The sequence below is a fragment of the Taudactylus pleione genome, unplaced genomic scaffold (assembly GCF_031769625.1).
Source record: "Taudactylus pleione unplaced genomic scaffold, aTauple2 ptg000080l, whole genome shotgun sequence".
NCBI lineage: Eukaryota > Metazoa > Chordata > Amphibia > Anura > Myobatrachidae > Taudactylus > Taudactylus pleione.
In genome coordinates this window covers 4,547,942-4,572,617 of record NW_028284482.1, presented here as the reverse complement: position 1 = coordinate 4,572,617, position 24,676 = coordinate 4,547,942, and the positions used below count along the sequence as shown (strand labels likewise).

At 44.4% G+C, this 24,676-nt stretch overlaps 1 protein-coding gene across 1 annotated transcript in view; it reads right to left on the bottom strand.

Annotated features, from left to right (window-relative positions):
* Positions 1 to 3,651: 3,651 nt before the first annotated feature.
* Positions 3,652 to 24,676, bottom strand: part of TCF20 (transcription factor 20) — a 57,304-nt gene continuing 36,279 nt past the window's right edge. Inside the window, exon 7 of the mRNA XM_088468030.1 lies at positions 3,652 to 5,167. The gene's annotated coding sequence lies outside the window, so the exon portion shown is untranslated. The remainder of the gene's footprint in view (positions 5,168 to 24,676) is intronic.

The window sequence follows — 24,676 nt, the reverse complement described above, 5'->3', positions numbered from 1 at the left end:
TCCTCCTCTTCAGAGGTGCTTTATCATGCCACGTTGTCCGAGCTTGAGGAGGCACCCCAATTTGATACATTTTTCATAGTGAAAATTTCCTCAGTATCAGGCAGTTTTTGGTTGGCAATACCTGCTGTAGGGTAGACAGTGCGGTTTTGGAGAGGGTAAAAAAAACAAAACGCATGGCGCAATGGAAGATTGCGGTTTGAGGGGGCCTCAATCTGCACTTGCACCACGCGCTTCTTGCCCTCTTCAATCCGTCATCTGACATACCCTATACCCTGCAGCTGGCTATCTATTGGGCAGCCAAAAAATGGTTGATACACCTGTTATTTTATGTGTTCCTGTAAAGTTTCATGAAGGAATATTTCCTCGCCACTGTATCAGCCAGTGTTTGTTGATATACTAGTTTGGCTAATATAAAAACCATGTTGGTTTTGTTGTACCCAAAAAAACCAGTAACGTTGGTTTACACACCGTTAAATACAGCCATGTTGGTTGCTACATGTGTTTCCAAATAAAAAAAAAAAAATATTTACACAAAAATACATAGTTGTGTTTTTAATCACCTTGAAGTACTGGAACTTCAGGACTTTCACAATGGCCTCACAGGAATCCGGGATGATGCGCCGCAACGCCTGGGCGGAAATGAGGGTACCGAACTTCAGGTCTTCAAAAGACCATCTTGTAGCTAGGTACCTCAGGGTAGCCACCAACTTCTCCTCAGCCGGAATGGCCATCCTCATGCTAGTGTCCTGCCTCTGGATATAGGGGGTCACAAGAAGCAAATTCTGGAATGTGGCGTCATCCAGCCGCAGGTAGTTGCGATAATCGTCCGGGTTGTTCTCCCTAATCTCCAACAGCAAGGGCATATGGGAGCGACTCTCCCTCCTCGTCAGCCACTCCTTGGTCCAGCAGGACAGCATCCTCCTCCTCTCCTCAGGTCCTACACCTTTCAGCCTCAGATAGCCATAGGCTAGCAGAATCTTATGGTGATAGGAATCCATCAGAAAGAATAATAATCACACTTTGTAAAAGGCGAGCCTTAAAAAGAAAGCAAAACACACTAGCAAAGTACAACATTCAGCAGGGTATAAAACTAAGTCTCACTAGTCACTGAGCAGACTGTGCACAGGTCTAAAATGGATGTTGCTTTTTATATCCCCTAGCTAAGCCCTCCCCTATTCAAATTCCAGAAGATTTATCGTGAGGTTTTTAGCAATAAACGATGCATTGTTAACGTTTTGAAATCGGAAACACCACATCAGATCGTGTGATCAATCATACACATCGTAGACAGAATTTCAAGGGAAGAATTTTAAGGGCAATTGTACAACACATCTTACCAACATAAAATCGCACCGTGTATGGCCGGCTTTCATTTCAATGGTCGCAGAGATTGCCAAGGAGTGTCAAATGACAATCACAATGTTTTTTGGAGTTATATGCTGGTCACTTCAGACAAGTCCTAATTCTTCATTTTGAGTGGAGTTCACCTTTAATGACCACTGCTCTAAAGCTAAATATTTTAACTTACCCTTCATCTAGAAAATCAAAAATGAAAAACATAAAACACACCATGAGCTTTGCAAACTTATAGCCATTCACCTTCAAACGTTAAAAAAAAGCAGCTGCCATATTTACTTAGTACTGGACATTTATTTAGGCCTATTTTATTCCTACTACTCTGGCTCACCTTTCTGCAGCAAGTGCCTAATTATTTATACAAATACGTATGGCTAACTTCCCTTAATGTTCTACAGGCATACGATCAAGAAGTTGAGCACAACAGCAAAGATTACCATTTTTCCCAAACATTTCAAATATAACAGTTTCCATAGTAGCACTGTCAATTACTTTTTACTTATTGTTTAAAGACTAGTTATAAATTAGGTTCACCAAAGCTGGATTTTAAAAACAGCATACAAACATAGGCAAACTTAAAGAGGAATGTTTATAGATATATATTACTATATTTTTTCTACAGCAAAGTACACAATATATGGCACTTTTTTTTTTAATTTGCAACATTAGTGGGGTTGTTTAGATAATACAAATCAGTGTGGCATGCTCTAAGAGGCAGCTTGATATTTTTTCCCTTGGTTTTATTTCATCAGGCTGCTATTAATGATTTAGAGTTTAGCAACATATCATGTGACTACCATGGAAACCAGAGTTAAGGCCCCCATACGCCTACCGCCGGATCGCCGGATCCTGCGATGGGATCGGAAACGCTGATTCACCGGTCGGAAATGCCGACCGGTGGACATCGATGTTCCGCGATCCGTCGGAGGATCAGTAAAAATCTCCATGTTAAATTTCACCGATTTACAAATTACGATCATATTTTGATCGTGATCAGCAAATCAGTGAAATCCAACATGTTGGATTTCACAGATCCTGAGATGCCAGGTTGCAGGATCTTAACATCGTGGTGATCTGTTGCTAGTGTATGGGCCCCTTTATTTAATGAGTCAATTGCAGCTTCTATTGATATCTTAATATGACACAAATAGCTTAATATTTCATTGGCCTTTATATCAACATTTTAACAGAGATATGAACTTTTCGCTTTTTCTCCATAGTGGAAATGAAACAGACACTGGTAACCCATAACTATCTGCATACAATCAAGTATCCTTTGCATACAGAGACATAATGCCAATAATTACATTCTGGGGAAGAGATGGCAATAATGAAGTTGTACTTTAAAAGGACAATAATCACATTTGACAGAAAAACTGGCAAAAAGCTGTGAGTAACCTGATATTTCAAGTTACAACATGGTATTTTGTGAAAGAACACTGAAAACACAAGTTTGCCACCTACATCATTGAGTAAGCATTAATGGCAAACTTCAGTTGACACAGAATCAGCTATTCCTGTGTGACAATTGTTTTGCAAATTTTTTTTTATATACAATTCATCACAACTTACATACCATTTGACCTGCATAGTAGATCTGAGAAACAAGATCGTGTCTGGGCTACTGATAATGGACTCCAAAGCAGATGGGGTCTCTGTGTGCGATATTGTGAGGACTAAAGGTGCGCACTCACATAGCGATATTTTACACGATCTGGCCGATTCCGACGCATTGGAACGACAAATAGTAAAATATGGCCAAATCGTGAGGAAATCGTGAGTCCCCACTCACGATCACGATGCGCGTCCCCGCTGGTCGCACATCGCATCTTCAGATATGCCGTGCAGTAGGGCATATCTGACAATCTAGGACCCGATGCACTGTAAAAAGTCTGACTGCAGGAGAGATTCTTTGAAGATTGGGCACCAAATCGTGTGCTGAGCTGCCAGGGAGAGTTTCAAGGGAAATCGTACACATCGGCTGATCGGTATGTGTGTGGGCACCATTAGTATAGAAGTCTCCTTTGTGCACTACATTCCAAACAGGCTTGGGCTAGCAAAATGCTTTCAGGCACATGAATGATCTGGGTAACAAAAGGCAAGGGCTCCTATGCATTGAGGAGATGGTGGTATATTACAAAATAAAGAATTACAACAGCAATCTAGTGATATTTTAGAATCTAAAAGCCAATATATGTAAGTGCACCAATTATTTCTTAGCAAACACTACTAAGTTGCACAGACTGCCATCAGCATATTTATTCTTTACCGATACGAAAGCAAAACGGTGATGTTCTCAATCTGCAAAAGCATGATGAACAGAAAAAACAACCACTCAATATCAATTTGAGATGACAAATAAATCCATTATTTTCTTGGTACATTGAGAAAAAAAAATGTAATTAAAATTTCCATCAGTTTCAAACAGAATACCACGAAGGCGGTTTATGCATACTGAATTATATTTATGTTGTTCCACAGACTTGAACAGGACTCGTTAACTAGATCAAATAAAATCAATGGCAACATTAGCCAAAAAGTGTTGTAGATAGAAAATTAAAGAGCAACCCTGATTGTTGATGTCTACTGACCTCTTGTGGTTATACATTTCTTCTTGTACAACCAATGTATGTTTTTTAAAGTATAACCACACAAAAAAATTAAATTAGAAGGGACTATATTTATGCCCATAATTCAGTATCAATACCTGTGGATATTGATGTTGTGTAAATGACGAGCCAAAATTGTATCCTTATCCAGGAATTTCAATGAACACTAAGATTGATGTTACATAGGACTCTTCAATAAAAAATATTTTTTTTACATTTCATAATGTCATTCTGGTTTTAATGTATAAACACCAAAGGAAAAAGGCATTTGGATAAAATGAACTTTATTTTTTTATTACCAAAATGTAAATTCCCCGTGTGAAACACCTAACCACAAATTTGTAAAGGTTTCATGAAATGAAACCAAACAGGAAGGCACCACCCACTCCCTCATTTGTTCACATGGGCCAAATGACAATATCTCTAATGAGATAGATAGGTCTCTATCTCCATAGGTGGTTCATTTTAAAAACAATAAAGCTCATTGCCCAACTTATATTTTTACAATTGATAGCTGTTGAAGAAGTCTAAATTTATTTTTCACTGTAGAAAAAAATATGAATATACAGCTGTAAAGCAAAAGATTACAATACTCTGACTTCACTGCATTTGGCGAATTTGCATATTAAATTCTGGCCAGATTATTTTATTTAATACAAGATTTACATAAAAATGCTGTTATCGCACAAGCTAACTCCGTTTAGAAGGGTTGTCAAGCAGTATACACAAACGATGTATAAACCTTCAATTGTTCAAAGGTTGCTCGGTTTCATACACTCGGAAGCTAAAGATCCTGATGTTATAGAAGGAAAACAACTCTATAGCATACTCAGCAAAGGTCAAAGAGTGAACAAAATATTGTTTTAAATCATTTTCAAAAGTCTGTTTTTTGTTTGAGGGTTTTTAAAATGAAAATTAATCTCAATCCTAAAAAGAGATTTTGCTTCTTTCCTTTCAAAGTCATTACAGATTAAAAATATATTTATATATTTAATACTTCCAATTTATTACAGTCAGTCTCCATGATCCAGGATGAAGATGATTTTGCAGACTGTGAAATAAAGTTCTTTGATGTCTAAGTTCATGGTGGAAATGTTTGAATAAAGTGGGAATATTCCCAAGAGAAGGCGATGTCCACCCATCCCAGAGAACTGGAGCATAGAGTTTCAGTGGACTAAGATGTGATGATCCCCTTTTTCTACCTAAAAGACAAGTAATACAATTATAAACAAATACAATTATCCATGTAACTTAAAAATATTCAAAAATTGGCTAGATTACTGTAAAAGAAAAATTTAGCCAGCTAGAAAATATATTGTGATCTGATTCTAGCATTTAATTGCTGAAGTTTAAAAAGGTATATAAAGTAACAAACCAGCAACAAACTCAGTCAAAAATGTTTTGTACTACATATATTGACAAAATATATACGGACTATACTGTTCCTGCTTTATATTCCAGATATCCAAGGACGTTTGATATGAAGTTCCAGCATGGTATACTTTCTAAAAATATTTGATCTGAGCTAAGCTTTCATCTATTATTGTTAAAACATGTATTATCTTGTCAAAAATACTATGCACAAAGTGATTAATCGTCTTTTACTATATTTGATATATTCAAGCAAGAAAAACTCCAGTGCACGATGGTCTTCGGAAATGAACGGTTGGCAACCATCGATTACCCCAATCTGATTAAAATGTGTTTTTTTTTTTATCCATTCGATTCCAGGATTGTGATGCTTCTTTCCAATGGCTGTAGAAGTCACCCCTGCGGTAAGAAGAAACTGTCACAGCCACAATGACATGACTATTCAATGGCCCCTTTTCACTAGCCACTCCTACTCCAGAAAGTATGTATAGCTAAGAATTCTCATTACCAGATTAACAGAGATAGGGTTTTGGTGCACTATGTGCAGCCAATATGTGCCATGGTGTTGATATTTACAATGGTTGCAACTGTCCTGGAAGTATGCAGCACCACTGTTCCACAAGAAGTCACCGTGACTGAACTGTGCCTTATTAATTGTGGTTGAAAAAACAAATTATGTGTGGTTCTGGAATATCCCAAACATGCTTAATTGGGTGAGATTTTGTGACTGATAAGACCATGTCCCATGGATAATTGGCATGTTCATCAAAGTTTTGGACAACCATATGTGCCAAATGGGTGAGGACACAGTTATCATGGAATATACAACTCTCATCACGAAAATAAGAGCTATGGTAAGAACTTACCTTTGTTATCTCTATTTCTACGAAGTCCATAGGGTTCTACAGGATACCTTGGGGTATAGGCGATGGCTCTGCCGTCAGGCACCACACGGTTAAACTTTTGGTCACAGGATGCACCGGGACCTCCTCTCCTATACCCGCCCCCAGGCCAAGGCACCTTCAGTTACGTAACAAGCCGGAGGAGAAAAAAAAAAAAAGAGAAGGAAGGCTGGAACACACAAGATTCACATTCTCACAGAGAAGGAGACAGAAAACCGGTGACCAGAACTAAACCCATGTGAAGCACAGGAGCGACAGGGTGGGAGTCCTGTGGAACCCTATGGACTTCGTAGAAATAGAGATAAAGGTAAGCTCTTACGATATCTCATTTTAAACTTCAGGGTCCATAGGATATCCACAGGATACCTTGGGGATGTCCCAAAGCAGTACCTTCAAGGGTGGGGACGCTCCTGTGCAGAAAGGAGAATCCGCCGCCCTAAGGAAGCATCCTGAGAGGCAAGGCATAATACCTTACAAAGGTATGGACAGAAGACCACGTGGCCGCCTTACAAAAGCTGAACAGCCGAGGCGCCACGGCGAGCTGCCTACGAGGGCCCACAGACCGAGTAAAATGAGCAGTCGCAGAGGGCGGCACTAGAATGCCCTCATGAGTGTAAGCCTCAGAGATCGCCATGTGAATCCACCTTGCCAATGTCTGTTTGTTGGCAGGCCATCCCTTCCTATGGAAACCGTAGAGGACAAACAAGGAGTCAGATTTCCGAAGGGAACTGGTACGGTCCACGTAAATACAGAGAGCACGTACCACATCCAATGAGGCCTCACCTGCGGAAGGTCTGGTGAGTTAAAGGCTGGCACTATTAATTTGGAAACTAAACACCACCTTAGGAAGGACATCAGGGAGAGTCCTAAGAACCGCCCTGTTCCTGTGAAAAATCAGAAAGGGAGGGCAACAAGAGAGCCCCCAAATCTGACACCCTTCTAGCTGAAGCAATAGCTAGAAGAAATACAGTCTTCGCTGCAAGCCATTTGAAGTCTACTGAGCCCAGTGGTTAAAATGGAGGTCCTTGGAGAGCCCTAAGGACCACAGCCAAAACCAAAAGAGCCACTGGCGGGACAAATGGAGGCTGAATGCAAAGCCTGCATAAAGGTGCAGATATCAAGAAGCGGAGCAATCACACGTTGAAACCACACTGACAGTGCGGAAACACGCACCTTCAAGGACGTGAGGCAGAGACCCTTTTCTAAGCCCTGGATATCCGAAATACCCGGGGATCGTACCCCCTCGGGCGACACCATTCGAAGTAGGTATGCCACACTCTGTGGTAAAAGATGGCAGAAGCGGGTTTCCAAGCTCTGAGCATGGTGTTCACCACAGAGCTGGAGAACCCCTTAGCCCCTAGGAGGGATGTCTCAAGAGCCACACCATCAAAGACAGATGACCCATATCCGGGTAAAGGCAAGGACCCAGAGACAACAGGTCCGGACATTGAGGCAACAGCAACGGAGTGTCGATAGAGAGACTCCGAACATCTGAGTACCAGTGACTTCTGGGCCAAGCTGGAGCCACCAGCAGGATCATAACCCCTTCTTGCCGGAACTATCGAATCACTCGAGGAAGAAGGGAGAACTGAGGAAACAGGTATGCAAACTGGAAGGTCCACCATACCGACAGAGCGTCTTACCAGGACAGCCTCTGCGTCTCTTGTTCTGGACCCATACACTCGCAGCTTGCGGTTGTGTCTGGAGGCCATGAGGTCTATTCCTGGAAGGCCCCACTTGTCCACTAGCAGCTGAAATACCTCCTGGTGAAGGGACCATTCCCCTGGATGCACATCGCGGCAGCTGAGGAAGTCCGCTTCCCAGTTGAGGACTCCTGGGATGAAAACTGCCGAAATGGCTGGAAGATGCCTTCCGACCCCAAGACAGAATGCGGGACACCTCTTGCAGGGCCGCCTGACTTAGAGTTCCCCCCTGACGATTGATGTAAGCCACCGTGGTGGCGTTGTCTGACTGAATTTGCACGGGCTTTCCCTGCAGAATGAGTGTTGCTTGTTGCAGTGCTCTGAACCTCGCCCGAAGTTCCAATATATTGATCGGGAGGGCAGACTCCGCTGAGTTCCACCATCCCTTAAAGACGTGCGGACCAGTCACAGTGCCCCAGCCAGACAGGCATCCATTGTGAGAAGGACCCAGTCCGGTATTCAAAACGGGTATCCCTTGTTGAGATGAGAGGTCTGTAACCACCAAGTTAGAAACAGTCGCCCCTCCGGAGAAAGCACCACCGTCTGTCATTATCAGACGGGGTAAACCATAACACCTGGAAAGAATTAACCTCTGCAGAGGTCTGGAATGAAACTGGGCATACTCCACCATGTCGAACGTTGACACCTTGGACCCCAGGAATCATATCACTGAGTGGATGGACACTCGGCGACCCTGGAGACAAGTGCGTATCCTTGTCTGTAACAGAGATCTTCTCTTCAGTCAAGATCTTCTGCTGTTGAGAGTGCAACAGTGCACCCAGATGAATCATCCTCCGGGATGGAGATAGGGAGGACTTCCTCCAATTTATCAGCCAGCCGTGGGTCTGCAGCACTAATAATGTCAGTTGCAGATGGCTGCAGAGTATTCTGGGAGACCCTGTTAACAGTAGAAGGACGTCCAGGTAGAGTAGCAGGCGAACCCCCTGTAGCCGCAGGTGGGCCGTCATGACCACCATTACCTTGGTAAACATGAAACTGGTAATGGTGGTCTAGTACCGCAAATCTGAGAAAAACTTTGATGAGCTGTGGCAATAGGGATATGCAGGTAGGCATCCTGAATATCTAGAGACACCGTAAAGTTCCCAGGTTCCCTAGCTAATATAATGGAGCGCAGGGTTTCCATCCTGAACCTGGGTACCCTTAGAAACTGGTTTAGGGACTAGAGGTTGAGAATAAGATGTTAGGAACAGTTTGGTTTTTGTACCAGAAAGAGGTTGGAATAACAACCCCCCCCTAGGGGTAACGGGACAGGCATTATGAGTGGATCGACAATCGCAACTGTGGAGACATCTGTGCACTTGTAGTTGAAGTGTGGAGATCTTGTCTGAAGTCAGAAAGATTCTCTGATCCTTAGAATCCAGCAGGGCTCCCAGATGAATCATTCTCTGTGAGGGATCAGGGAGGACTTTTTCCAGTTGATTAACCATCCGTGTTTGTGCAGGAAAGCAATGGTTAGTTGCAGATGGCGGTGAAGCACCTCTGGGGAACCTGCTTAGAGCAGGAGGTTGTCCAGATATGGTAGCAGTCGGACACCCTGATCACGCATGATAGCCATCATTTTTGATAAACACCTGTGTAGCTGTGGATAGTCCAAAGGGCAGAGCCTGAAATTGGAAGTGTTGCTGTAGTATAGCAAACCAGAGATATCGCTGATGAGAGGGCGCTATAGGTACATGTCCTGAATATCCAGAGATACCATAAAGTCCCCAGGCGCCATAGCCAAGATGATGGAGCATAGGGTTTCCATCCTGAACCTTGGCACCCTGAGGAATTTGTTCAGGGATTTGTTGTTGAGGATAGGCCGATGAGACCCACTCTGCTTCTAAACCAGAAAGAGTAGAATAATAACCAGTCCCTCGCTGAGATAGTGGGACTGGCACAATTACCCCTGCTTGCAGCAAGGCCTGTATGGCTTTCTGGATTTGTAAGCCCTTGTTTGGGTCTGAAGGAGGGCGTGTAGAAAAAAAAAATGGTGGGGAGGCAGTCTGAGAAGTGAGACGGCGGACCCGTGAGAGACTACTTCTCTTACCCAAGCATCTGTTGGTGGTTTGACACCAGCACTGGGCGAACGGAAGAAGTTGGCCTCCCACTCTGGGATCCCCTCGGGTTTTGAAGCGGAACGTCTGGTCTTTCAGGTCTGCTTGGTCATGGGTTTGGTGGCCCTCGTGGAGGCAGACTGCCTAAGAAAGGACTGGCCTTTAGGCTTTCCTTGAGGACGAAAGGACTTAAAAGATGTAGTCCGAGGCCTTGTAGTAGAAGTTGCTGAAGGCAGAAATGCAGTTTATGATACTGCCAACGTGTGATGTTCTGGGTTGTTTGTGGACCCGGGGTGGTAGCAGGAGTGATCACAGAAGCAGATTTAAAAATAAAACTAGAATTTTTAATAAGTGCTTGAGTAGACAGATAATGGCAATAAATAAAAGTCCAGGAATATATAATGTGCACAAGAGTTCTGTGGTGGGAGTAAAAGGGTTAATGTCCAAGTAGATACAATTAAAGCTGTCCAGGTGTGCAGGTAGTGAAACTGAAAATAATCAAGCCAGGTTTGTAGTGAGCTGAAAATAAACAAGCCAGGTATACAAGTAGTGAACTGAAGCGCAGGATGTTAGCAGGCTCAGGCACTCAGGTATGGGCAAGGGTGATGGAGGAAGCGGGGTAGTCCAGTGGGAACTAGGAGCTGACAGGCAGACTGGCAGACAGCGAATTCACAGGAACAGGTAAGCACAGAGAACTCCCTCTCAGCTAGGCTGAGATACACGTTGCACTGGCAAAGAAGGAAGGCACTGACCCTTCCTAAATACCCCATGCCGTGCTGTTACTGGCCGGAGGGAACATGTGACTCACCAGGATTGGCCAGCCGCATCACATGGCCAGAAGGCAAGATGGCGGCACCCATGCCAAACGGAATGGAGACGCCGCCAGGCCTTACCAGCGCAGAGTGACAACAGGCCCGCACAACAACGCGCGCAGCCAAAGCCCCCCGCCAGACACCAGCTCCGCCACCAGACAGCCCGCGCCACAATGACCTCACAGGTAACACTCGCCTAGCGCCATGCTGAAATACCCTGGCCGTGACAGTACCGCCCCCTTTTGGGGTGGCCTCAGGACACTCACCAGGCTTCTCCGGATGGGCAGAATGGAATCTCCTGATGAGCGTGGGAGCGTGGACATCACGAGCATCGGTCCAGCAACGTTCCTCTGGACCGTAACCTTTCCAGTCCAGCAAATACTGTAGATGACCTCTGCGTAGACGAGAGTCCAAGATCTGGGCGACCTCAAACTCAACTCCTCTCTCCGTCTGGACTCGAGGAGAAGCAGGTAGAGCACTATGGAATTTATTCAGGACAAGGGGCTTCAATAAGGAAATATGGAAGGAATTAGGGATTTTTAGGTATGGGGGTAACTGTAGACGATAGGCCACTGGATTAATGACTTCTGTTATGGAGAAGGGACCGATGAAGCGTGGTGCAAATTTCATAGAAGGAACCCTCAGACGAAGATTCCGGGTGGATAACCAGACCTGGCTTCCAACTTGCATGCGTGGAACTATTCTACGCTTCTTATCGGCCTGGGTCTTATAGCGAGAGGATGCCTTCAACAAATCAGACCGTACTTGAGTCCAGATGGCAGCAAAATTCCGCACCGTGTCCTCCACGGCCGGAACATCGAAAACAGGCAGGCTTCGGAATTCGGGAACACGAGGATGAAGGCCATTAACAACCTGAAATGGCGTTTGGTTAGTTGACGAGTGGTAGGAAGCATTATGTGCAAACTCAGCCCACGGCAGCAAGGCAGCCCAATTGTCCTAGGAAGATGACATAAAAATTCTTAAGAAAGTCTCTAGATCTTGATTAACTCTCTCGGTGGAGCCGTTGCTTTGCGGATGGTATGCCGTGGAAAAGTTTAACTTCACTTGAAGAACAGAACACAAAGCCCTCCAGAATTTTGCAGTAAACTGCACACCACGGTCAGAGACAATTTCAGCAGGAAGGCCGTGTAGACGAAATATGTGTTGGACAAACAACTGTGCCAGGTCAGGGGCAGAAGGTAACTTCTTCAACGGTATATAGTGGACCATCTTAGAAAATCGGTCTATTACAACCCAGATAGTGTTGAAACCTTGAGAGACTGGCAGGTCTGTGACGAAATCCATGGAGAGATGCGTCCATGGACGTGATGGAGTAGGTAATGGAAGCAATTCCCCAGCTGGAGCTTGTCGTGATGATTTATGCTGGGCACAGGAGGAGCAGGAAGAGATAAACTCCATTATGTCTGCCTTCATAGAAGGCCACCAATAGTGTCTTTTCAGGAACTCCAAGGTCTTCCGAGTGCCTTGCGAAGCGAGAGGAATGTGCCCAAGTGAGAAGCTGCTTCCTTAATTCCGGGGCCACAAATGATTTTCCCGTAGGAGGCTGAAGTTGTAATGCGGCGAAAACTCTTGATTCCAAGACAGGGGTATTGCTTTTATTTTCAGATTGATCATCACAGAGGAGAGATCTCGATAGGGCATCAGCCTTCTGATTAAGTGCTCCAGACCGAAAGGTCAGGGTGAACTGAAACCTGGCAAAGAATATTGCCCAGCGGGCCAAACGAGGACTCACACATTGGAGGTTTTTGAGAAATAGGAGATTTCTATGGTCCGTAAATACAGTAAATGGAAACTTGGCGCCGTCTAGCAAATATCTCCATTCTTTCAACGCCAACTTTACAGCTAGTAGTTCTTGCTCACCTATGGCGTAGTTCCTTTCGGCAGGTGAGAATTTTTTAGAAAAGAACCCACACGGATGGCCTCAGTTGTCCTCATAACGTTGAGACAAGACTGCTCCCACAGCTTCAGATGATGCATCTACTTCCAACAAAAAAGGCCTGTCCAGATCTGGTTGTCAAAGAACTGGTGCTGAGATGAAGGCCTGTTTTAGAAGATGAAAGGCAGACTCTGCCTCAGGTGACCATTGGGCAGGATTAGCACCTTTGCTGGTCAAGGCTGTAATGGGAGCCAGCAGTGTAGAAAATCCCTGAATGAAGCGTCTATAATAATTGGCGAAGCCCAACAATCTCTGGATGGCCTTCAGTGTCTGAGGTCGGGTCCAATCCAGAATTGCTTGTACCTTCTCGGGGTCCATTTCTAAACTGGAGCCTGATATTACATAGCCGAGAAAAGGTACACTGGGCACTCCAAAGACGCACTTCTCCAGTTTGCAGTAAAGGTGGTTTTCTCTCAAACGGGTCAGGACTTCCTTAATATGTTCTTGATGTTTAGCCACAGAGGGTGAAAAAATCAGTATGTCATCCAGATAGACAACAACCGAAACATATAACAGATCCCGGAAAATCTCATTAACGAAACTTTGAAAGACAGCAGGGGCGTTACACAATCCAAAAGGCATTACTAAATACTCGAAATGTCCATCTCTGGTATTAAAAGCGGTCTTCCATTCATCGCCAGCTCGGATACGAATGAGGTTGTAAGCCCCTCTTAGATCTAATTTAGAAAAAATGACAGAGCCCTTGACCCTATCAAACAACTCTGTAATCAGGGGAAGAGGGTATCGATTTTTTACAGTAATGTCATTAAGGCCTCGATAATCGATACATGGTCTTAGACCACCGTCCTTCTTGCCAACGAAGAAAAACCCAGCTCCGGCAGGTGAAGTAGAGGGGCGGACGAACCCCTTGCCAGGTTGTCCCGGATGTACTCGGTCATGGCTTGAGTCTCAGGCAAGGACAGCGGATAGGTACGACCACGAGGTGGCATTTTATCAGGTATCAATTCAATTGGACAGTCCCATTCCCTATGAGGGGGTAAGATATTTGCTTGTTGTTCAGAGAAAACGTCGGCAAACATCTGATATTCCTTGGGAATGGCAGAAGAAACTAATGAAACTGTCTTTCTCACAGGTCAAATTTTTGGAAGACAGGATTTCTGACAGTCCATACCCCATGACAGAATCTGCATAGAACTCCAATCAATCCTGGGATTATGTTTACGTAACCAGGGTAGACCAAGAACAATTTCTTGAGAGGCCTCTGATATCACCAGGAATTTTAAGGACTCAGAATGAAGTGCCCCAATTCGGACCAATACAGGTTGAGTCTCTTTGGTGACTATCCCGTTAGTCAGAGGGCGTCCGTCTATCGAGGTCAGAGAGATAGCATGGTTGAGACACAAACAAGGTATCTGAAATTTATCAATGAAACTAGACGTTATGAAATTTCCGGCTGCTCCTGAGTCGATTAGAGCAGTAGCAAAGACAGGTTTGGGTTTAAGATCCAAGGCTAGGGTAATCGTGAAATCTTTAATTTTTGGAGACGGGTTCATAACTCCTAACTTGATGTCTCCAGGATCAGTTAGGATTTGGCATTTCGCGGTTTACGGGGGCAGGAGATCAGCAGGTGACCGGACTCTCCGCAGTACAGACAGAGGTTCTTTTGCATTCTTCTCTGACGTTCTTCTTTAGAGAGGTGTGTATGATTCACCTGCATAGGCTCCTCTTCAGTAGGGGAAGGAATGGGACGGGTAGAAATGGAGGGGGTAAATGACCTTTGCCGGTCAGTTCTGTTTTTTTCAGTCTGACGTTCCCTGAAGCGTAGGTCAACTTTGATACACAACGAGATCATGTTGTTCAGATTAGTAGGAAGCTCTCGAGTGACTAGATCATCCTTTAGTCGGTCTGACAACCCATGCCAGAAGGTCGAGGTGAGGGCTTCCTCATTCCATTTGAGCTCTGATGCTAAAATTTGGAATTGCACGGCATATTGACTGACAGGACGGACCCCTTGTCTCAGTGTCATGATGTTTGATGATGCTGATACAGTACGCCCAGGTTCATCGAAAATCCTCCTGAAGGATGACACAAAGCCTGCGTAATTATCCAGCAGCGGATCTGAGCGCTCCCAGAGTGGGGAAGCCCATTCCAAGGCCTGGCCGGATAACAGAGAGACTATATAAGCCACTTTAGTTCTTGCAGTTAGAAAGTTGTCAGGCTGCAGAGTAAAATGTATGTCACACTGATTTAGGAATCCTCGGCAGAGTTTAGGGTTGCCATCAAATTTACTTGGTAAAGGAAGATGTAAGCGGGGAGATGATCTGCCTCCTGTATTCCCAGACGCTAAAGCGGATGTAGATGCTGGTACTCCAGGGGTAGAAAAGGAAGTTTGCAAACTATCCTGTCGCTTGGACATCTCTTGCAGAAATTGAGCCATCTGATGCTGCATGTTTTCCAGATTTTCTAAACGACCAGAAATGCACCTGAACAAATCCACTCCTGACTCCTGATCCGTGGCCGGCTCCATGGGGCCAGTGCAAACTGTGATTTTCTGGGTTGTTTGTGGACCCGGGGTGGTAGCAGGAGTGATCACAGAAGCAGATTTAAAAATAAAACTAGAATTTTTAATAAGTGCTTGAGTAGACAGATAATGGCAATAAATAAAAGTCCAGGAATATATAATGTGCACAAGAGTTCTGTGGTGGGAGTAAAAGGGTTAATGTCCAAGTAGATACAATTAAAGCTGTCCAGGTGTGCAGGTAGTGAAACTGAAAATAATCAAGCCAGGTTTGTAGTGAGCTGAAAATAAACAAGCCAGGTATACAAGTAGTGAACTGAAGCGCAGGATGTCAGCAGGCTCAGGCACTCAGGTATGGGCAAGGGTGATGGAGGAAGCGGGGTAGTCCAGTGGGAACTAGGAGCTGACAGGCAGACTGGCAGACAGCGAATTCACAGGAACAGGTAAGCACAGAGAACTCCCTCTCAGCTAGGCTGAGATACACGTTGCACTGGCAAAGAAGGAAGGCACTGACCCTTCCTAAATACCCCATGCCGTGCTGTTACTGGCCGGAGGGAACATGTGACTCACCAGGATTGGCCAGCCGCATCACATGGCCAGAAGGCAAGATGGCGGCGCCCATGCCAAACGGAATGGAGACGCCGCCAGGCCTTACCAGCGCAGAGTGACAACAGGCCTGCACAACAACGCGCGCAGCCAAAGCCCCCCGCCAGACACCAGCTCCGCCACCAGACAGCCCGCGCCACAATGACCTCACAGGTAACACTCGCCTAGCGCCATGCTGAAATACCCTGGCCGTGACACAACGTGGTTACAATCTTGTCAAGGTCTGGGCCAAACAAGATCTCCCCATTATAGGGTAATCCTTCAAGGCCTTTCTTGGAATCCGCATCTGCCTTCCACGAGCGCAGCCACAGGGTACGGCAGGAAAAGACAGCCGCGGCAGAGACTCTGGAGGTTAGGAGATTGGCATCTAATGTTGCTTCTCCAATATAGGAAGATGTATCTCGAATGTGAGCAACAAAAGACATCTGATCCATAGAAGCTTCTGAGGGAAAAGAGTCTTCAAGTGCGTCAGCCCAGCTCTTTATAGCTACAGCCACCCATGCAATAGCCGTGGTTGGACGGGCAACAGCCCCTGAAAGAGAGTATATCAATTTCCGGCAAGCTTCCACCTACCTATCTGTAGGATCCTTCAAGTAACTGTAGGAATAGGCAACATAGCGCTTTTAATTAAACGCATAACACGTGAATCCACTGCAGGGATGTTTCCCATTTTGCACAATGAGCCACAGGAAAAAGGGTGATATCAGGTCAGACATTTTTGTGGTTAAAACCTCTTAACAGGCGATTGCCAGGCTGCAGCCATGTGTTCAGCTAGTTGATCCGATAGAGGGAATTCTGCTGAAGCCACTTTCTGTCGTTTAAACAGAGGATGCTTGAATTTAGGAGCTGGATTCTATTAATAAGATGGATCTGACAGCTCGCACCAAGGCAGGAATATTAATCTTTGACTGACTCATCCTCTTCTGGTGGGGGCACAGGAGGTACCTGTAACGCCTGAACCTATTGGGGGAATTACGACCTTCTGCGATAACCCCAGAGGGGGAACAACAGCTGGACCGCTAGGTGGTCTGCAATAGTGGCCAGTACCTGAGAAAAAGGAAGCCCAGGGGGAAGTCTTGTACAGGCACTGGGTGGTCTGATGGGCCTGGTGGAGTATAACATTTAATACATAACCCATCTTGTATCAAATCCTACTCACTTAAGTCTACAGTACATAATTTGCATGATAGCAGTATGGGTGCAGATGCCTGCTTGTTACCCTTGCCTTTGCTAGACATAGCTACATAGTAATATGGCACACAATATGGCACTGGGTACGTATAATACAACCACTGTCTATGTAGGATACTAGTAGGAATGCAATATACTGGTCCTGTCTTATGCTTGTGAAAGCTGCAGGAGCACACAGCCCAAATATGGCACAGTGCAATGAACAACTGTATGTGACAAACCTCACAAATAGTTAGTTCTATAGATGTGAAGCACAAGAAAAACCCTGAATGCACCTGTATGTCAGGGCAAAGTCAGAAAAAATGGAAAGATATATGCTGACAGTAGATGATAGAAACAGACAGGCAGAGCTAGCATAAGTCACATACAATGCAGAAATAACAGAACTGCAAACTGGCATTACAATCAACTACACAGACTCAGTGTCTGGTAGGCTATAGCGCTACATACGCTGACTCCAGGGAGAGGTATATAGGGGGTCCGGACCCTGCGTATCCCTGAGAGAGCTATGGCTGTGCCTGGAGAAAATGGCCGCTGGAGACCTCAGAGGGAGTGTGGTTGGAAGAGGAGAGCAGCTCAGGGAAACAAGACCTCAGAGGAATGACGCCCTGAACGGAGAGGAGGGGCCGCTTTGATGGGGAAAGCTGACCTCCCATGCTGATTCTTTACCCACCGGGACACTGGATTCCCCGCTCCATATGTACGCTGGTGGTCTAGTGGATCACTATGGATGGAGCCTGTGTCCACACTCAGGGCCTTATTCAGACCCGCTCGCGAGCGATGAGCACTCGCAAGCGGGTCGATGGTGCCCAAGTGCGCATGCGCGAGACCGAATAACGACGGCCAAGCCGTCGTTATGGATCTCGCACCAAAGGGGGCGTGCTGTCGATGTTGATTGACAGCACGCCCCCTTTGGTGGGCGTGCCGGGGGCGTGGCTGCCCATACGGAGGCGTTCCCATGGGAAAAAATATAGGTGGAAAGCGCTGCACAGACACACAAGGAATCAAAAGAAGTGTAATAAATCACTGTTTAATAAATATTAATACACAATAATATACCTCCAGTCTACTAATACTAATACATGGGAATGCCTACCTTCTGGGTCCGGCCCCACTGACATCACTAGTGATGTCAGTGGGAGTGCTTTTGGCTCTGATAGAGCCAAAAGCACTCCTGGGCTTGCGGCAGCGAGACCCTACCGCAGGGTCTCGTCGCAAGCCCGATGGTCGCGATGGTCTTGACCATCGCGACCATCATTTTGGCCGCTCGCTACAGCTGGCCAGGAGCCGGTCCAAAAAGGAGCAGGGACGGCCCTGATTCAGAGCGAGCGCTCTGTCAGAGCGTCTGGCTTTGAATCAGGGCCTCAGCACCTCCGGTCTGTTCCGAGACTGGAGGTATGACTGCCAACGAGCGGGTCACCGCTAGCGATGACCCACCTTACCTGTCCCCTTGCGTTCGGGTTGCAGTCTGGGTCTGTCCACGGGGCTGGCTAGCAAAGACCCCGGGATGTCTGCAGAAATCCCCAGCCGAAACTGGCGTTGCGGCGCCCGGAGGGGTGACGGAGCGGCAGCGCAAACGTCCTGTGGACAGTCGGCTGCTGCACGCTCACAGGAAAATATATAACAAATAAATCATAAAAAGAAAAGCTATTTGGGCTGCCTAAACTGCCCACTGCATAATGGTGACCTGACTCCAGCCGGGCACCGACGAAACTGTGGTGCCTCTGGCTCGGGGGCGGGGTATAGGGGGATGGACCGATGCGTCCTGGGCGCTAAAGTTTAACTGCATGGTGCCCGGTGTCCTCATCCACCACTTACACTCCAAGGTCTCTCTGTGGAGCCCTATGGACCCTGAAGAAGAAAACTTTAATATTTTATTACTTACTGTACAATAGTGTGTGCACACTCTAAAAGTTTACTTTCGCTCCTCCCCTTTGTAACTCACAAATGTGCCAGGTTTGATGAGCAATTTATATATTGCAACCAGACTCAGATATCCTGGTATTTCCTGCATGACAATGGTGACCAGGATCTATTAAAACACACTACATCTCTCCCAAATTCCTCCTCTAATGTTGCAGTATGCATGATTTTGCTTGGAATGTCTTTACATCTATAGTTTTGCTTGTTAGCCAATCTTTCAGGCTAAAAAGTGTTTAAACAATATATACATAATAAAAAGCACAGCTCTTAAAATTATGTTTTCCTAACTTCTAATCCTGGTGGCCTCCTGAGCGTGGGAAATTCAAGCAAATGAAAAAGATCATGGGAGAGAAGCATTAATGCACACCTTAAAACAGTTTGAACGAGTAAAGTAGAATTCTGCCTGTGACTGTAATAGCGATCAAGCATCCTGATATGTGTGGGACTTTAGGAAAAGCGTGTTCTGTTTTGTCTGTCAATATGTTTTTTGCAAAAACATGCACTCAAAAACAGTTTCCTGAGGTATCTATTTTGTAGCTCCAATGACAGGAAACCAAGGTTAAAAATAGGTAAAATGCCTTACGTATTCAATATGATGGATTTTGCATATTCCTCCCGTGCTTGTGTGGGTACTCCAGTTTCTGCCCACACTCCAAAGATATACTGCCAGGTAAATTGGCTTCCAACAAAAAATGAACCCTAGTGTGTAGCGAACATAGACTGTAAGATCCACAGGGGCAGGGACTGTGTGAAAGGCTAAATATTCTCTGTAAAGCGCATGCATGCTCAACACATTAAGTACTGCATTACAGTGAGATTGCGGGAATCTTGAGCATGCACGCTACACACCAGAAGGCACCAAATCAATTGACAAGTTTATTTAAAGTAGGAAAAAGCATGGTCATACAGTCTGAGGAAGTCCTGGGTACTATGTAAAGGATGAAACGCGTAGGAATCTCTCTCTGATGCAGAATTCAGATAAATTTATTTTGAATCTTTAGATTATACAGGTCAATTACGAATATGTTTTTGTGTTGTTTAATACACCATTGGAGGATATCTTTCTCTTTAAAATTTTGGTTTTAAGGTGTAGAGACCAAAGCACAACAGATCTGTAGACCACCAATATTGAGAGAGAGAGAGAGTGACAGACACACACACAAAGAGGCGGAGATTTATCAGCTTGGGGAGAGTAGCAACCAATCAGCTCCTGTAGTTTTTCTAACCCAGCCTGTGTGTGTGTGTGTGTGTGTACAATATTATAAGAAAAAAAAAAAACTCCCCACAATGCTTAATCCGGCACTCCGCAGACCACAGCGGGTCGATACCTTGCTTCGGGTCCCTCCTCACAGGACAATGCCATACCATGTACAGGAAACAATTAGGCGCACTCAAGACTTTTCAAACTGATGAAAACAGTGTTTATGCAACGTTTCGGGGTACAGTGACCCCTTCTTCAGTGTGTATGCGTGTTCCTGAAGAAGGGGTCACTGTACCCCGAAACGTTGAAGAAACACGGTTGTTTTCATCAGTTTGAAAAGTCTCCGGAGTGCCACCTAATTGTTTAATATATATATATATATATTTTTTATTATTATATATATATATATATATATATATATATATATATATTTATATATATATATATATATATATATATATATATATATATATGTGTATATATTATACACACACACACACACACACGCACACACATACAGTGCTTCCGGAATGTATTCACAGCGCTTCACTTTTTCCACATTTTGTTATGTTGCAGTCTTATTCCAAAATGGAATAAATTAATTTTTGGCCTCAAAATTCTACACTCAATACACCATAATGAAAACGTGTAAAAAGTTTGAGATTTTTGCAAATTTCATAAAAAATAAAAAAAACCTAAGAATCACATGTACATAAGTATTCACAGCCTTTGCTCAATACTTTGTTGATGCACCTTTGTGGCAGCAATTAAAGCCTCAAGTCTTTTTGAATATGATGCCACAAGCTTGGCACACCTACTGTATCTTTGGGCAGTTTCGCCCATTCCTCTTTGCAGCACCTCTCAAGCTCCATCAGGTTGGATGGGAAGAGTCGGTGCACAGCCATTTCAGATCTCTCCAGAGATGTTCAATCGGATTCAAGTCTGGGCTCTGGCTGGGCCACTCAAGGACATTCAGAGTTGTCCTGAAGCCACTCCTTTGATATCTTGGTTGTGTGCTTAGGGTTGTTGTCCTGCTGAAAGATGAACAGTCGCCCCAGTCTGAGGTCAAGAGTTCTCTGGAGCAGGTTTTCACCCAGGATGTCTCTGTACATTGCTGCATTCATCTTTCCCTCTATTCTGACTAGTCTCCAAGTTCCTGCTGCTGAAAAACATCCCCACATTGGCCTGGTGACAAAGGTATTGGCCTGGTGATGAGCGGTGCCTGGTTTCCTCCAAACAGAATGCCTGGCATTGACGCCAAAGAGTTCAATCTTTGACCATAAGAAACAAAATTCTCTGGTCTGATGAAACAGAGTCCTTCAGATGCATTTTGTCAAACTCCAGGCGGGCTGCCATGTGCTTTTCACTAAGGAGTGGCTTCCATCTGGCCACTGGCCTGATTGGTGGATTGCTGCAGAGATGGCTTTCCTTCTGGAAGGTTCTCCTCTCTGCACAGAGGAATGCTGTAGCTCTGACAGAGTGACCATCGGGTCCTTGGTCACCTCCCTGACAAGGGCCCTTCTCCTACGATCGCTCAGTTTAGATGGGCCGCCAACTCTAGGAGTCCTGGTGGTTCCAATCTTCTTCCATTTACAGATGATAGAGGCCCCTGTGCTCATTGGGACCTTGAAAGCAGCTGATATTTTTCTGTACCCTTCCCCAGATTTGTGCTTCGAGACAATACTGTCTCGGAGGTCTACAGGCAATTCCTTGGACTTCATACTTGGTTTGTGCTCTGACATGCACGGTCAAGTATGGGACCTTATATAAACAGGTGTATGCCTTTCATAATCATGTCCAATCAACCGAATTTACCACAGGTAGACTCCAGTTAAGCTTTAGGAACATCTCAAGGATTAGTGGAAATAGGATGCACCTAGGGCTCAATTTTGAGCTTCATGGTAAAGGTTGTGAACACTAATGTACATCTGATTTCTAAAAGGTGCATACACACACACGATTTTTTGAACGATTATCGTTAAATGATAATCGTTCACTTTCTGAGTCAAACGATGAACGATTATTGTTCATGCACGTTCACGTTTGTAGTTTAGTCAGACTGGTCAACGCAACGATTTTCATTAAGTTAGTATGCAAAAATCATTTGTAGTTCATAAAAACAGTTCATTACATTTAAATGAACATAGTAAATGAACAACTTCAGTAAACGATTTTAGTTAATTTTTTCAAGGTAGAAAATCTCTTACTAAAATCGTTCATTAACTAAATCGTTGTGTGTGTATGCACCTTTAGGGTTTTTTTTTTTAATATTAAATTTGCAAAAATCTCAAACTTTTTACACGTTGTCATTATGGTGTATTGAGTGCAGAATTTTGTGAACAAAAATGAATTATTCCATTTTGGAATAAGACTGTAACATAACAAAATGTGGAAAAAAAGTGAAGCGCTGTGAATACTTTCCGGATGCACTGACTGTATGTATGTATATATATTTTTGGACAGGCATTCAGTGTATTAAAGTAATAGTTTGGGTGCCCTCAGTGAAAAGTATGCACAAATAGAAAAAAGGACTGCGGCACTCCACATGTAGTATAGCAAGATCAAATTGTATTGCCACTCAATGCCAATGTTTCAGAGCATATAAGAGCAATATGCTCTGAAACGTTGGCATTGAGTGCCAATACAATTTGATCTAGAGAGAGAGAGAGAGAGAGAGAATGAAATTATATATATATTATAGGTGCCCTCAGATAACGGTAGACATGTGAATAAAACACTGCGGCACTCCGGGATTTAGGAGATTCAACTCCAATCATATTTCAAGATGCATAGCAAAAACAGCCAACGTTTCGGGGGTCACAGAGCCCCTTTGTCAAGGTGTACCTTTTATATATCTATCCTGGTACTATTATATATTGCACAATTTGAGTGTAGTTTTCATCACAATATTTTTTGGGTGAACTTCTATATTTAATAATTTTTATTCACCGCACTATTTTTTTCTGATGCATGAGAGCACAAAACTAACATATCAGTATTACACTATACAGTATATGAAAATCTTTTTTCTATGAGCTACACCGCATCTGAATATGCTAGATAAAAAAGATGATCATGAGAAAATAAGATTTTTACACACCATAAAATCTCTTCCTTGGAGTCCATCTGGAGTGCCATCACTTCCGGGTTATGCGTAGTGAGGTGTGGAGACAGACACTAGGTAATAGAAAACTGGCTCCCCACCCCTTATAACCCCTCCCCTTTCACCCTAATCTCAGTCTATGTTTAACAAAGACCGAAAGTCCCATGTAAGAACTGAGAAACCAGAGACCAACAGGAATCTAGTATGAAACCAAACAAGGGAGGGATCCCAGCATCCCCCAGATGGACTCCAAGGAAGAGATTTTACGGTGAGTAAAAATAGTATTTCCTTTTTCATCCATCTGGGGAATGCCATTACTTCTGGGATATACCAAAGCAAACCAATTAAAGGGGGGGGGGGGGCGTCAGAATCGACAGCCCTAAGCATTTTCCGCCCAACACTGGCATCCCTTGCGCCAAATGTACGGAAGCGGTAAAATTTTGTGAAAAAAAAATATATGGGTGACCAGGTAGCCGCTTTGCACAGCTGCTCGATCGAGGCACCATACCATACAGTACAGTACAAGTCGAGTGGGCCCAAATTGAGGCCAGAACAGTCACATCGAGGACACATATGCCTGCCGAATGGCAGAAATGTCGGATCCTTTTGAGTCAGTCCCGCCTCTTTTTGATCCATTGAATCAACACCAATAGAGAATCTGTATGCCTCAAAGACGCAGTACGGTCCAAGTAAATGTTTAACGCACGTACCACATCCAAGGGAGAAGCTTCACTAGTCACTGAATCCTGGCGAAAAGCTGGAAGGACAATATCCTGGTTAATGTGAAAGACAGATACCACCTTCAGAAGAAAGGAAGGTTTAGTGTGTAACAATACCCTATCCTCATGAAAAGTGAGAAGCCGAGAATTACAGGAAAGAGCCGCTAACTCAGATACCCTTCTGGCCAAGGCAATGACCAAAAGGAAAACAACCTTCAAAGTAAGATATCGCAATTCTACAGATTCTAAAGGCTCAAACTGTGACTTTTGAAGTGCCTCCAAAACTAAATTCAACTCCTAAGGAGGAACCGGCGGGACATAAGGAGACTGAATGCGAAGAACCCCCTGCAAGAAGGTCTGAACTTCTGGAATGGTGGTCAATTTCCTTTGAAACAGGATAGACAGGGCCAAAATTTGTCCTTTAAGAGAGAGGGCAATACAAGACCCTTAACCAACCCCTCTTGCAGAAAAGACAAAGAGACGGGCGACTTGGAACCTTTCAGGTTTAAACTTGTGTTGTTCACACCAAGAAATATATATCCATTTCGATGATAAATCTGGAAAGTAACTGGTTTGCGAGCCTGTACCATGGTTTTCACCACAGATTCTGCACACCCTTTGGCTCTCAAAATATTGGATTAAAAAACCATGCCGTCAAAGCCAAATCGAGGCAAATCGGGGTGACGG